Source organism: Stegodyphus dumicola, chromosome X2 (genome assembly GCF_044657685.1).
Source record: "Stegodyphus dumicola isolate Sdum_Otavi_A_Nest chromosome X2, ASM4465768v1".
Lineage (NCBI taxonomy): Eukaryota > Metazoa > Arthropoda > Arachnida > Araneae > Eresidae > Stegodyphus > Stegodyphus dumicola.
The window spans coordinates 80994787-81008492 of record NC_140781.1 but is presented as its reverse complement, the minus strand read 5'-3'; the positions used below and the strand labels follow the sequence as shown (position 1 = coordinate 81008492).

The 13706-nt window shown below is 35.8% G+C and overlaps 1 protein-coding gene and 1 non-coding gene across 3 annotated transcripts in view; both read right to left on the bottom strand.

The window, feature by feature from the left end:
- LOC118203550 (uncharacterized) overlaps nucleotides 1-13706 on the bottom strand; it is a 390320-nt gene that overhangs the window by 346355 nt on the left and 30259 nt on the right. The gene's annotated exons all lie outside the window — the stretch shown is intronic.
- TRNAT-CGU (transfer RNA threonine (anticodon CGU)) lies at nucleotides 5808-5880 on the bottom strand. Its single transcript has one exon. It is a non-coding gene; the product is annotated as a tRNA-Thr (tRNA).

Genomic DNA, 13706 nt, shown 5'->3' with positions numbered 1-13706 from the left:
TATTTTTTCATGCCAATTGGTGCACTGCATTTTCGTAAAGAAATTACTTCCGCATTCGAATATCTCCAAATTTTAAAAGAAACCCGAGGTTCAATATTGCCTAAATATTGAATAATTCAAACAAAAGTATACTAATATTGGTCCTTTTTTCTGTGAATAGAGAAGAGTTCTTAAAAGTTGATTATTACATTCATAATTGAAACTTTTACTATGTACTAACAAAAGAAATTGCAATAAAATAGTAGAAAAGAATTGAATATTTGACTGAAAATCGAATACAATCGTTTGAAACTTGCAAACTCTTAAAACAAAATTTGTATATGAGCAAAATATTGAACAATTTGTTGGACTATGTTTTATATTATTTTTATCAAATACCTCATGCAGCTGCAAATATTATCATGGAACAGATTTGAGAAAAGCAGTTGTACAGAAAAGCTTTAACGGGCAGTTTCTGTTATTTTTCGCAATTTTAACTTAAATAATTCTTGTTTTCCCTCTGCTTTTTTCATATGTTATTTGCCTTCTTTTAGAGAAGTACTCGCCCATTTTTCAAAATTTTTTTCAAGATTGCCGCAACTTTTCTTTTTAGTATCCAAGATTTTACAAGGTTTCAATTGTTTTGTGAGTTTTTACTGCATTATAATTTCTTTCAATGTTTTCCACTTATAGTGTCATCTAGTACTGATTGTTTTTTCCTGGATCAGTTCATTGGTATTTGATGTAAATGTGAAATATTTCGCTATCTGTTTCCTAGCGATGTATAATAATTCTGAGCATTGTCACATGGCTTTATTTGTGATAATTTTACTCCGTTGCTTTGAATGACAACAAACTAACGTCACGATCTGTAAAATCATATCTCGCCCCGGAAATAAGTTTTGGGTAAATCGAAAACTTCCGTTTTCCAACCAGATCAGCTCTACACAGACTGAAGGACTGAGGCCTTCAAGCCATGACTCAAAACCCTTGAGCATAAGTTGTATACAAGGAATTGTTTAGAAATTTCAGAATTAACTAGGTAGGTGTGATCATAGTAATTGCACCTTTTTATTTTTTCTACTCGAGCTGTAGAGTTATTAGGTTATGTCGATGCAGAAATTGAAAAATATGAAATGCCCTCACCGGTATTCGAACTCCGGATCTTCCGAATATGTGTCGATCGTGCTTATAGTTACATCACGATCTAGTTTAAAAGGCGACTGGGGATTAAGGGTCCTAATCTCCAGATCCTGGTAACGACGAATTATCGTCAACCACCATTTAGTTCGAGGGCCATTTTTCAAGTCATTAGGCTATATCGATATCAGGAAGCTGAAAAATCCGCAATGCTCTAGCCGGGATTCGGACTCCGGACCTACCGAATACGTGTCGACTGTGCTTCCAATTAACTTCTACTACGAAGGCCTGCGGAAAGGAGGAAGAAATTACTTTAACAGTTTCAAGATAATTGGTTATTGCATTAATAACGCAATATCTTGAGAAATCTTCTACAAAAATTAAATTAAAAGAAACCGTTGAGCTGTGGGTTAAAGTCAACTAACTAACTAAGATTTTTACCGCAGTTCGTGAACCCAATCACATTCTGGGAACGGGAAAAATCCCGAAAGCGTCACCCACCGATGACTTGAAACACTCCTGCTGGGCCCAGGGTCCCACACCCCGAGACACCAACAATTTTATGGTACCCTCTATTAATCGCTCAACGATTAAAAGCCCACCGCTAAACACGGGCCGGTCAAGACCACCGTCCCGACCGGACCGAGACCACGGTGGGGTGGGAGATGGAAACTTAGGGTCGATGACCGGCCGTTAATTTGGGCTACCTGCCAGCACTACACGGGATGCCCCTCTCCTTAGGCTTTTACATGGAATACCAAGGAGAGCAGGGACCAGACGCTCAATGGCCCAGTTTGCTATTTGGCTACCAATACCCTGGTGGAAGGGACTTACACCTCCCGGCCCATGAATAGCAAGTATAAACCTACCCCATGGACCATCGGGAACCGCCAAGTTCATAAATTTTATACCCCCGTGGCCGAGACTGCCTAGGTACAGATCCTAGCCAGTAGCTTCGCAGAGTTCTCTACGTCGACCCCCGGGGGGTTTAAGTCAAGGAGATCAAAACATAATGAATGAGAGCTAGGTGGCACACGAAAAATTAAGATGAATTAGAGTGAATGACAAAAGTATAAATATAGGCATTTACTCGTGGAGCTCATATTCGGGTGGTAATTTCTTTCATTTTTCCTAATATTAAAAGTTGGTAAAAATGGAATCAGAAGCTTCTGTCCTTAAAAAAAGTGTCGCAGCTGCAAAGTCACTGCACAGAATTCTATGACGAATGATCGTATAAATAGATTCCGAATTAAAATCTGTAATACGTCCGATTGATGAAAGGGCTGGTGACCTTGCTAGCCAAGGAAGAGTATCAACCGCACGGAGACAGTCCAAAGATATGCGAGTGGTAAGCGGCCTGGCATTATCTTGTTGGAAAATGGCCCCAGAATGACTTGCCATGAAGGGTAATGCAATCGGCCGCAGGATGGTGTCAGTATATCGTTGAGCTGTTAAAGATGTACGAAGGATGACTAAAGATGACCTACTGTCATAAGAAATAGCGCCCGACACTATCACACCAGGGGTTATAGCTGTATGCCTTTGTAAAACAAAGGTTGATTGGAACCGCTGGCCCCGTCCTCTCCAGATACAAACGCGGTGGTCATCTGCTTCAAAAGTGAAGCGGTATTCATCGCTGAACACTATACGATGCCAGTCTGATGGCAGCCATGATGATCGGCTGTGACACCACTCCAGACGACTCCGCCGATGTTGTGGGGTCAAAGCAAACGTCTTAAAGGCCTCTTAACTCCACGTCAGAGACAAGCGCCGTGAGATGGTGAACGGTACCACCGGAGGTACAAACGTGGCTGTAGTGCGTTGAATAGTCGACAATGATACCGTTGGGGCGATTCGGGCCTGGTGAACAATCATCCTATCTTGCCTCGCATTCGCGCTCCTTGGCCTTCCAGAGCCTTCATTTCGTCGGCAATTTCCTTGTAGCAACTATTGCTGCCAACATCTTTGCACAGCAGTGTCTGTACGCTGCAAGTGGTGGCCTATTGCTCGGTATGACCACGTAGCTTCACGCAACCCTACAATGAGACCCTGTTCGATGTCGTTTAGTTGTCTGTAAGGTCTTCGATATCTTCGTAATGGCATCTTTAGTTGTTTCCTTACGGAATTACAATGGCAGTAACAAAAAAAGATAATTTTTTTGCCTCTGCTATTGGTTTTATATTTTGAGAATTGAGCATTAGAAATGCACGCTATGATCGCAATTCCTGTTCATTTGCCTTGAAACATTAATCATTTGCATGTTTGATCAAGATGTTTTTGCATGCCAAATCTTGTCACGATCGCAAAACTACGTCTTGGTGCTTCGATTTTTTCTGCGAAAGAGTGAAAAGGCTTCACCTGAATGTGGAAACGAAGTTACAGATGATACCAAAGTTGAAGCTGGAGAAGAACTACTGATGACAGAAAATATTTTTTTTAAGAAAGCAGCTGTTGAGAAACGAAATGCAGAATAATACAGAAAATGATGCTTGAAAAGAAACTAATAATAGTCATAAAGAGCACAAGTGATACTGAAAGCAGTTACATTTTTAAATAGAAAAGTAAGTTTAAATTGATGTTTGCTAAATTTAGTTTCACCAAAATAAAAGTAATCCTTCGTTCACAAATGCAGTCTCAAGCTAATTTCAAGAACTTTTACGAATAACCGAAAAAGAAAGGAAAATCATTGCAATGCTACAGTGTTTTCAAGGAGCGCAGAAAAATCGTGAAACTGGCAGAAGGAAAAAAATACGAGTATCGTTTACTACGATTTCTTTTTATCGTAACTAAATTATTGACAAGGGAGTAATGTAGGTCTGGAATTAATTGATTTTATTTTAAAGAAACGTTTTTGTTGGCAGCCATCGAAAGAAAAGTAGCAATGATGAAGTCTTCCCTTATGATCTTGAGAAAATGTCTTTTACTAATTTTGTAGTTTCAATAATTTGAGCTAAGAAGAAAGCGTATCGGTTTTATGTTAGCATAATGCTAATTCATCAGGTGCCTATTGAAAAGAAATTATAAAATGCTTAAAATGAAAGTTTGGTTCTTTTCCGTATGATAGTTCTTAAAATAATACTCCTGTATAGCAGCTTTACGGGATTTTAAAATAAATATGTAACTATGTTTTTCAGGATGTTTGTAAATTCTTAAATATCTTTGTAGATAGTTCGTGATCATTTAATTATTTTTGTTTGTTTTTATGTCGTCTGAAAATCTATGAGGCTGAGCATAGGAAGGCGTATGATCAATTGAGCTACTCGTTGGTAAATTTCCGGGAGCTTCATCTTTTATATTGGATCAACTATATAAGAAAATAACTAAGCAGTAAAAACATCGCAAGAAATGATGTGAATTTACGTTATTAGCAATTTTGAATAGATTTGAAATGCCAGCGGCAGTAAGTCATTGAAATTTATATAAAACCACGAATTTAAGTCAAATTCTCTTAATAGCTTACCTAATGAAATACCAGAGTTTAAATAAGTAATTTCAAGTATTTATGCATTTCTCATGCAACACCGAGAACACTACTGACGCCAAAATTAGTTGAATCTATGATTTTACTTAAAATGTTTTAAGTTAAATATGTTTATATGTTTATATGAGGGTATTTTTTTGACGGTAGTATGCATACACGAGCTGCGTTTCGCTAAAAGAGAATTATGAAATGTGATAACACAACTCTGGTAAAGACCAAGTCTTCAAGGGAAAATAAACAAAAATGATTACTTACGTATTATCCCTTTAACCGTTGGCGGAAATTTCGGCAGCGGTTGCCATTCATCAAACGTTACTGAAGAATTCTAAAAGAAGTGGTCATCCATAATTGGCGCTACTTGGCCGGTCGACGGGATAATGCGCAAATGCCCAAAAATGTTTGAATCTGAGTATATCCAGATGTAGAACTAAATGAAAACATGAAGCAATTTCCAGGAACGGTAGTAATTGTAATCTTATAAAATGCGGTGAGGATGGTTTAGACCAAAGGAAAAAGGCCATTAATTAAAAGCTCTTTTTTAACAATTATTTTAAAACACTTTGTGTTTTCAGTTAATAAATTCGTGAATTTTTCAAATAAAATATTAACAAAATTGAATTTCAAGAAAAATTTCAAGTAAAGATTTGTGAAGGAACTTCAGAAAGAACGTTTTGCAAAAGGAAAACCAGGCAATATATATTTGTTTCTGAAGCAGAAATATGAAAAGAAGGGGCTTCAGAAGGTACTCGAAAAAACATCGTTAATGCTATATACAGAAGTTAAAAAATAAACTATTAGATATCTTATAATAAGTAGATCATATATCGGAAAACACATGTACATTAAGTTATTAGACATTCCATTTATGTTGGTAGCTGGATTTTCCCATTCGAAAATCTTGGTTCTTATTTTAGTTGCATTTCTTATTTTATAGCTTCTAAATTGAAGTTTTAGAAACGTAAAAGAATGTTGGTGTTTTATTTCTTTTATTCTTTTACTGATGAATAACTCATTATTTTAAATGCATCGGTGTTTATTATTATCCCATCGAACGTTGGCGGAAATCATCACTGCGGAATTCTAAACGAAGTGGTCATTCATAATGAGCGCTAAATCGCGCTGCTTGAGCCGTCGACGGAATAATACATAAGTATTAAAACATCTACTTAGGCATCTTGTATAATATAATAAGATGAAATATGAGCAAGGCCCTCGCCAGGACTCGAACCAAGGACCTCTCGAATACGCGTCGAGCGTGCTGACCACTGCACTACGAGGGCGGGAGAAATGCCTTATATACTCCCCCTTTTATAGGGCAATTGGGGTTTTAGGGGACCCAATCGTCAAATCCTGATGGTGAAGAATCATCATTCACCACCTTTTAGTTCGGGCGCCACTGTAGAGACATTAGGTATTTTTGAAGCAAGAGAGATGAAAAATGAGCAATACCCTCGCCGTGACTCGAACTACAGACCTGTCGAATACGCGTCGAGTGTGCTGATCACTACACTACGAAGGCATGCTAAGAAGGCGGGAGAAATATCTTATAATGTTTATAATGATAGCTGAAACAATTAAATCTAAGATATAATTATATGAACTGACAATCTTAGCCTTTGTTGGTAGTAATTATTTGACAGATATTCAAAAGCTTTTTCTTCTAGAGCTGCTAAGAACTTATTTTGAAGGCAATCAATTAGGTGAAGTACTTCTTACCCTTGGATATTAGTCATTGCTTTTGCCTAAAACTTGTGGGCCTTATGATTTACTTTGGAAAGAATACCATCGTTTACTGTATCGTTTATTACTTTTAAGGCCATGGTTCTTTTGTAAAAGAGTGAAGCTTTTTTTTAATCTCTCTTTATTGCATCAAAATTAATCCTATTTTCATTGATAAACTGAAGTATGGCATTATTTCATAATTCTTTTCCAAATTGGTAATATATACACCGAGATGCGATAGCTTACGGATCTGTACCATTAAAGATCCAAACTCAATACTGAGACATTAAGATCATCATTGCAAAAAAATTAATTAAGATTAAATTTGATTTAAGAAATTTAAATGAATTTTATATACATTTATAGGGCAAGCAAAACCTACAAATTGTATTCAACCATGCATGAGTTTTCTGAGATTTACATGTTAACATACAGTTTTCTGTGATATTACGAAGAAATCAAAGTACTTGCGCATTATCCCGTCAAACGGGAAAGTTTGTTATCATCGAACCATGAAAGTTGGAAAAGATACTGCCAAAGTAACACCAATCGTTTGTGAGGAATTTTGAGCCGCATTTCTATCTGCAACTCTTACAATAAAACATTTGTGAGTCTCTCTGCACAGTCCATGAAAAATCCATTGCTGCGAAATTATTCAACTCGCTTCGTAAAAAGACTTCCGTCGATTTCTACACTCATGTCCATACATTAAGGATAATTCGGAGTTACGCGAAAATCGAACTCTAAAATAAATATATCACCTGTAAAATCACTACACACATCTTCAAGAATCATATGCAAATTTCAGGAAGTAACTAGATGCAATCGATGGTACGTCACAATGACGAGAGTGTAAGAGAGTGATATATAAGGAATGCAGGCAAAGTCGTAAAATTGTTCGCAGGCGCTTATAAGCATTTCAGTGCAATAATCGAATAGTTATGACACAAAGGACGCATTTGGATGATTTTTTACTTGGTAGAATTATCGGCCGTCTGGAATGTGGGCGTACCCAACTGGAAGTATCAGACGAACTTGGAATTGCCCATCTCCAGGCTTTGGCAACGATTCCAAGATGATGGTAATGTGAGTAGACGTTACAGCCAGGTCGCCCCAGAGTTACCACGCCGAATGAGGACCGGTATTTGACAGTTACTGCCAAAAGAAACAGGCGGAGCACAGACTCAGACCTGTGTTGTCAGTTCTCTTTAGCCACTGGTACGACAATTTCAAGGCAGACCGTGTACAGACGCTTAGGACAGATTGGTCTATATGCTCGTAGACCTGTCAGATGCGTTCCACTTACTGCAACTCACTTTTGCCTGCGGTTAGCCTGGAGTAGAGAGCATGCATTGTGGACACCGCAACAGTGGGCTTGTGTGATGTGTTCAGACGAGTCCGGGTTTAGCTTGCAGTCTGATTCTCGCCGGACTTTCATATGGAGAGCTCCAGGTACCCGTTACCACCAAGAAAACATCATTGAACGACACCGTTACGGTGGTGCAGGATTGCTCGTTTGGGGTGGAATTATTCTGGGTTACAGAACTGACCTGCATGTTCAAATTGGAACCATGACAAGCCAAATCTATCGGGACGTCATTCTGGAACAACATGTACGTTTGTTTCGGGGCGCCATGGGCGCACAATTTCTGTTTACAGATGACAACACCCGTCCTCACCGTGCAAACATCGTAAGCGAATGCCTTCAATTGGAGGATATCTCCCGTATGGACTGGCCAGCATTCTCACCGGACTTGAATGCAGTAGAGCACGTGTGGGACATACTTGGCGGACGAGTTGCAGCCCGTCAACCTCCTCCTACATGTCTACCGGAACTTCGGAGAGCATTGCTTTTTGAGTGGTGTAATATCCCCCAAGATCAGATCGATAATTTGATACTCAGCCTGCCTAGGTGTTGTACGGACTGTATTACATCGTCTGGGAGACATACAATGTATTAACAATCATACCAACCATGTAATATTGGTTTTTTGTAAATAGTTTTTTTTTTTTTTTTTTTTTTTTTTTTTTTTGTAATTTGCTCCAGGGAGAAAAAATCGCTAATTTTATTAATAATATCAAACATATAGCATCTTTTTTTGCTCTTTACCTTTTGTTTAATAAATAAGCTTTACAAATAAGTTAAATTTGGTTTGCTTCTAACTTTTCCTTTGCTTGATTTTGCATTATCCTTAATTTATGGACATGAGTGTATTTCATTAGCCTCTCCGATTCTAACGAAAGCTCTGAGTACAACCTTCCCGCATTTTCTTACAGCTCTTTTCAATAGATGTTAATTCTTCCTACCAGCTGTAAATGAACCGGAGTGCAGTCACAAATGTGAGCCTACATCAATTGAACTCATTTTTGATTTTAAAATTTAAGAAAACTATAACAGTAATTTTAATTTATACCCTTGTTCATAAAAACATAAGGTGGTTTATCAAGAATCATTTGGGTTACATCATACGAAAACGAAAATGTTATGAGTGCAATGTAGTGTCATGCTTATCCATAATTGGAGCTAAATCCCACTGCTAGGCCATAGTTTCACGGTCGACGGGATAATACGGAAGTATTAAAATCGCATTATTACATAAAACTAAATAAACCACTTAGCTATTTCATTTTCCTGCCATATTGTGACCACACATAAGCATATTTTTATAAACAATTTAGTAATCTAGTCGATTACATGAATTCAAATCAGCAGTCAAAAGTGTTACAAGTGTTGCATTTATTAATTTAAGGTAATTTTTATTTACGGCGAAATCTAGGCATGTTTACTTAAAGTTGGCTTTTTTATGACGAAACTGAGGAACTAAAAAGAACACTTTACAGGAGCTAAATGTGAAAGAAGAAAATTCGCTGTGAAAGAAAATCGCGGCGGTGGTGGAGGAGGATTACAAAAGTTCCGAACCTTTATTAGATAATCTGATTTTTCTGTTTCCTCATCATCACTAGAGAATTCCGGTAAAGAACTTTCATTACTACCAGAATCATTTATAGAAAATTCAGATTCCCTATCTGATCTAGTATCAGAATTATATTCTGTTATGAGCCTGTTACCCATTGTTCTTTTATTTCATGACAAAATTGGGAAATACTATTCGCAAAGCCTAATATACTGAACACTTGCAAACAAACTCGTTGAATTTCTTTACGCAATGAAAAGCGGTAAAACCTGTTCTTGAATTGGTTTTACCACTGAACGGTCCAATCTCTCCTGAACCACTAGAGACATCGATTAAAAACACTCAAAAGTAAAAATTGCAAGAAAGTCGGAAAAATCAGTGGATTGGTGTAGGAAAATACATTGTCCGAGAGGCGTACGGGCAAATAAAAAAAGTCCCTTTTCGCAGCAACCGAACGGTGTTCGCGCAAAACAGTTAAGTGGTTAAGAGAAGGTTGACTAGTGACTGAAAGCCCAAAGCCACGGAACACTGCTAGTTACCATGAGTGCCTTTCTCAATTGCTGAACGGATTGGCTACGTAATATTTTCATGCGTTTACTGCAAATAACCAACCAGATTCCTTAAGAAAGTTTTCCACTAAAGCACCTTTCTCCATTAGCAGAAAGATCTAGTAGGCTTTTTTATTCTAAAAATTATCCAATCCGCTTACCTATTAATTTGAACAAAATGGACATTTTAAGCCTAGCGAATCCGTTTAGTTATATTTTTAATGATGTCTGCATTCTTTAAAGAAAAGAAGGTCTGGATCTTTATTTTTTTTTAAAAAAATTGAGAAAAAATTCTAATGAAGAGAAATGCACTTTTCCATCGCCAGACAAGATCAGTATACACCGGGAATATGCGTACAGCCATTTCCATGATAAATTAATCTTCTGCTTAGACACTCATTATGCATGCTAAATTTTAAAGTTATTAATAAATTTGTCGGCATTTTTTAAATATTAAAGTTTATGTTCCTTCTCAGAATTTTATAAACTTAATTTTCTATATAAAGTTCATCTCTTTAAATGAACGCAAACTTCATAAAATCAACCTCACATGATAAAAAGAGAAATAGTTTTTTAAAGAACATGTGATAATTTCACTGATATGAAAAGTCTTTTTAAGTACTCAAATATTTAATTGCAGGGAAGCTTCATTACAACGATCGTCTCGTTTGGTAAAATCACGTAAGCGTTAGAATTGGAATTATATACTGAAATACTTTAATAATAATATCGTATACTTAGACTTCCTTGCTTCTAAGTAATTAATGCACACGCCTTGTTAAACTCAATAGCATTTAACTTCAAATATTATCCAACTAACGCACTGCGCTCGCTTTTGATACGAAGAGCTATAATAGCCACTTCAAAAAAAATTGAATTACATCGCATGAAATGGTGGTAACAAATCCGTAGCTCTATTTAAGAAATTATTAAAGGTAGGTGAGCTTTCAGACTATGGTAAATTTGGTCACTTACAGCTTTTAATAAACAAATCTATGAGGAATCTTACCCTACTAAATATCTTTTTAACTTAAAATAAATAAAAGAACTAGTCGATAATACAGAAAAAGAATGGCGGAAAAACTATTAAAATTCTACGATTTAATTGATTTTCATTTGCCGAAAAATGTGCCGAGTCGACTCAGTATCCGCATAAAACTGAATTTCAGCAGTTCTACAAAAATAATGTTTTTGAAATTTGCATTCGAAAACGTAACATGTGTGACTGTCTATAAAAGTATTTGTATACCATCCCCCAGCATTTTAATGAATGTTATCTTGCATAATTTTACCCATATAAGAATGATGTTTTTCATTTGGCTAATTTTACTAAGGAAAAACAAGACGTATATGCTATATCATTGCTATTTCAAAAATAGCAAGTGTTTCCTTAGCTAGTGGATAAAGCTTCAGCTTTTTGCTGGTATGTATAGGTTATTCATTAATATAACATGCCTCTTATTTCAGATTTTTTCATCATAACATTTTAACGTTAGAAAAGGGCTCGAAATTTCTTTCTTTCATAGGACTTCTTAAATGTGAAATCCCTCATTCCCCTATTACTTCTTCCATACAACAGTTCTATTTTAGCCAGTTCTTATACAGATAAACATTAAATTTTGTAAACCTTTTATATCAGTAAGTAAATTTATAAAATCCAAATCGTCAAAAATAATGCCTTGCTTCCATGCATTTTTCGTTTTAGCTTGCAGACTAAAAGATATCTCCATCTAAAAGTAGTAGACCACCAGATTTGGAGTCTTCCAAAATACATAGATTTAAAAAAAGAATTCCGAACCTTTCCCAACACTGAAGCCGCCAACAGTTGTATCAGTTGCCTAAATTGCTTCGTTCAGCCGAGACTTAAGCACAAGGAGAGAGAAATTGGTGCGGACGCTGTACAAACACACCGCAATGCTGCGGGTCCATTCTCCGTCGACGCCAAACACGGGTCTTTCGATTTCGCTTTTATTTGGCATTTTCTCGAATGCTGGAGAATCTTTTTTTTACAAGTTCCGTGGTTTTTCGAATGATGGTATGTTACGACATCCGATTTTCTGGCTTTGAATGATTTTTAGTACTCTTATTGGATGTTTTCTTGTATAAAAAGCTAGGTGATGAAGGATTAAATACGGTTCTTTGTTCAAAATTAAATAAAAATGAAGTTTAATTGATATTACAAGAGCTTCTATGGAAAAATATGCGATATAGAAAAGTATTTCTTTAAAAGCGGATGATACTAAGAATTATAAAAATCTTTCCTAAAATAACAATGCAAATAAATACCTTCACGCAAAATTACTTATAAAAGAGAGGCAATTTAACTGTTAATCGATACTTACGTCACGCAGGCAGGGATATTTTGAAAACACTTCGTAGTAATGGGGAGGTGAGGTTATGTGAATATGGCAAAGCACACGAGGGCTATTTGCTTAAGATGAGGGATGGAAGGAATTTGTAAGGGAAACTGACTATTCGCATTATACATGGAGAAAACACAAAAGCCAACCATGCAGCCAGCCCATTCACTGTGCTACCAGTGTACCATTGAACCAGCTACCATTGAACTACTAGTGTTTAGAGACTTTACCACTCGCCGCTGCACAGTTGCATTTTCATAGTTTTGTGCTAAAAAAATTAATTGACTCTAGACTGAATTTTTCCCAAAACACTATTCTATAATTCTTTTCATACTGAATGAATGAATGGTTTTATTCGATGAAAAATGGTACTTTAATTTGCCAGCTGTGTACATTCTTTTTATTACCTCATACGTGTTTTTGCTCTATAATGTTATCTTTTCAGATATTTCAGAAATAAACAAGACAAAATTTTATTATTGAAACTTTTTAACTAAGTATTTTATTTTGCATTTCATGTGACAAATTCATTATGCCTATTTTTTGGCAAAGTTTATTTCATGATTTGGTTTTGTTGATATTTATTTTTAATTTTCTACATGAAACACATTGTGCTGGAAGTAAAATTTTATTCTGAATAAACAAAACGCACATTTCCATGTAATTTTTAATTTAAATAAATAAATAAATAAATATCATATAAAATCTAACAGTTGCATTGTGTTGCAACTCCAAACTTCTCTATTGCATACGGCAGAAGGTTAAGAATTACGTTTCTCTATAACCTTATCTAGTCAAGAGAATAATCGCACAGCTTTCGTCTTGCAAAAATATTGCAGTCTGTTTTGAAGTTAGTTATAATCAAATTGTTTACACTTTATTTATGTTACCTTACATATATTGACTGAAATTCAAATTTCTGCCTTTTTTTTTCGTTTTATTTTAATGTCTTTATTTTGCATGTAAAAATCAAAAAATTAGAGAGACGTTGGGTTAGAATTAATTGTATTATAGTTGAATATAATGGGGTATGGATATTATTTCAAGATTATGCAGCAGACAATTGAAAATATCTAATTTTATCCAACAGAACATTAAACAGGAAAATCGGTTCAGGATTTTGAAACGGGATTTTGGAAGAATATGAAAGTCTCAAGAAAATTACGGTTGATGAAGTAATAGTACAAAACTTCACCTCATTAGATTGAAGAGGCAAGCTTTGAAAAATGAATCAGATGACACATTTGTAACAGTTGTATCGTTATATAATGAATTTTGGAGAAACCACCACATGAAGTCTCAATCGTGTATCACGGGTTTAAAGGGAAAAAAAGATAAAATTCTGGCGTAATATAGGAAAGATTAAAAAAAAATTGTAATGTATTTTGCAATGTGTGCAAAATAATATTAAATAGGTGAAAATTTTAGAGCATTATTTTGTTTTAAAAGAAAAGGAGGCTGTTTCAGGGACAATACCTATATTCGCGTTAGCCTTGGGGGAAAAACCCTAAGCTTCCAAGCAGTCACTCTGTGTACTATGATTTGAAATCACATTGACTTA